Here is a 2,511-nt window from a genome sequence, read left to right as displayed (position 1 = left end):
CAACACTGGTTACACATTAGGTTAGACAGGAATTTTATTTTTTAAAAAAATTTTTTAAGAAAACATCTATATACTTATCTGGCTGTGCTGGGTCTTAGTCGCAGCATGCATGCGTTCATACTAAGTCGCTTCAGTCGTGTCCAACTCTTTGTGACCGCATAGGCTGTAGCCTGCCAGATTCCTCTGTCCATGGGATTCTCCAGGCAAAAAAACTGGGGTGGGTTGCCATTACCTCCTCCAGTGGATCTTCCTGACCCAGGGATCAAACCATGTCTCTTATGTTTCTGGTATTGGTAGCAGGTTCTTTAAGTGTACAGGATCTTTAGTTGTAGCTTGTGGGAACTAGTTCCCTAAGCAGAACCCAGGCCCCGTGCATTAGGAGTACATTGGGAGAACAGAGTCTTAGACGCTGTACCACCAAGGAAGTGCTCTCAACAGAGGGATTTTAAAAGAAAAAGAAGAAGAAAAACAGTGCTAGCCCGAAACAAATTGAATCTGAGGCTAGGTTCAGCATCACACGTATTGATACAGGACAGACAATGCTAAAATTGACACAGCACAAAAATGAGCATGGCACCTGCCCAAGGATGGCAAGCAAATTTGTGAATCATTCCATATTTTTACTCGTAATTTAAAAAAAAAAAATGCTGTCTAGGTAGAATGGGGCATCGGGTCATTTTGAAAGGATGTCTAGGAGGTACTAGTGTGCTATCCAGTTATGGAACCACCGATAGGAAGATAAGAAGTGTGGATTTCCAGAAAGTGTAATTCCTATGTGTCCCAGGCACGATTAAGAATGATCCACTTCCCCTGAGGGGTCCAGTGGCGAAGGCTTCAAGCTCCCAATGCAGAGTGCCAGGTTCAATCCCTGGTCAGGGAACTAGATCGCACATGCTGCAACCAAGACTTTGAATGTAGCAGCTAAAGATCCTACATTCTGCAACAAAGACCTGGTATAGCCAAACAAACAAATAGATATGTTAAAAAAGATCGACCCACCTTCCCTGGAAACATTTGGAGGCAGTGGCAGTGAGTCTTGGGTTTACTTCATTTGGGTCTACATGGTGTGGACACTTCCTTCCATCCCTTTCTTTTTTCCTCTTTGTTCCCCCCTCCCTCTTTTTAATGCCAGCTTGGCAATCTTGCAGCACAGATCTATTTTAGCACAGCAACATGCTGAGCTCTGAAACCTTTCAAACTGTGTTATTCCCAACTACGGATGCCCTATCCTGCAAAGAAAAGAGACTTTCTGGGGTTCTCTGAGCTCAGATCCCGGCTGCATATCGTTTCTGAGTCCTCCCAGGCTCTACCCTCCACCGGGCTGGTCAGTTTCGCCCCTGACTTCTGTCTGCCCCCAGCCATGATGTCCCCTCTACCCTCAGCTGGCTCCAAGAAGGGACAGGACATGAAGGACAGCCTCCCACTTAGTCGAACCTCTTGTCAGCTGCAAGGAATCTGCCTCCCAATGCAAGCAGATGCAGGTGGAAAGGGTTAAATCCCTGGGTTGTAAAGATCCCCATGAGAAGGAAATGGCGACTCGCTCCAGTATTCTTGCCTGGGAAATCCCATGAACAGAGGAGCCTGATGGGCTACAGTCCATACGATCACAAAGAGTCAGACAAAACTGATCACGGGCTCAGCTGCAGACAACATATGGGGTAGATACCGAGCAGGACACCTCCTTCAAAGCTTAGGACAGCGCAGCAGAGCAAACCCTTCAGGCTTCTTCTCAGTCACTTCCTGGGATACATTAACCCACATCATGTATGTACCGGCTTTTGTCTAACAAAGGTTTTTGATTTTCCATCACAAAAGGAAATATTTGCTTTTTAGAAAGATCCCACAATCTCCTCATCTCCACTCTTTCTAAGTTCTATCATTTTATCTCTGCTTTTTTTTCAGTAGTTTTTCTTAAGATTTTTTTTATGTGAACCATTTTTGAAGTCTCTGTTGAAAATTTGTTACAATATTGTTTCTATTGTGTGTGTGTGTGTGTGTGTGTGTGTGTGTTTGGCCCAGAGCGGGTGGGATCTTAGCTCTCTGACCAGGGATTGAAGCTGCATCCCTTGTGTTGGAAGGTGAAATCTTAACCACTGGACTGACAACAAAGTCCCAGTAGCTTTGTTTTTTAAGTTTGCAAACCGTGCAAAATTAGGAGAGAGAAAGCACTCTGATGTCGAGATCTTGGCTAAAGGGGGAGCTCTGGACATTGGGGGCATTGCTTAAACTTCATCCTTCAAGTGCCTCAATATTTTTTCAAAGAAAATAAACTACAGTGCGCTCTGTTTTTTCAACTTCCATTGAGATTGTTGTGGAGGAGGCACTCTTGGAGTTTCTGCATATTTTATTCAGATTTTAACAGTATAATTTAAATAATGATCTAGGGACTTCCCTGGTGGTCCAGTGGTTAGAGCCCAGTGCTTTCACTGCCAGGCTCCAGGTTTAATCCCTAGTTGGGGACCTAAGATCCCACAAGCCAAATAGTAAAGCCAAAAAAAGCTTTTTTTATTA

General features: G+C 44.3%; 1 pseudogene; it reads left to right on the top strand.

The window, feature by feature from the left end:
• Window positions 1–521: 521 nt before the first annotated feature.
• LOC139186710 (U6 spliceosomal RNA) lies at window positions 522–622 on the top strand (annotated as a pseudogene).
• The last annotated feature ends 1,889 nt before the right edge of the window (window positions 623–2,511 follow it).

This window comes from Bos indicus, chromosome 13, assembly GCF_029378745.1.
Source record: "Bos indicus isolate NIAB-ARS_2022 breed Sahiwal x Tharparkar chromosome 13, NIAB-ARS_B.indTharparkar_mat_pri_1.0, whole genome shotgun sequence".
NCBI classification, from domain to species: domain Eukaryota; kingdom Metazoa; phylum Chordata; class Mammalia; order Artiodactyla; family Bovidae; genus Bos; species Bos indicus.
The sequence above is the reverse complement of the archived record's forward strand: the minus strand, read 5'-3'. Positions and strand labels throughout refer to the sequence as shown.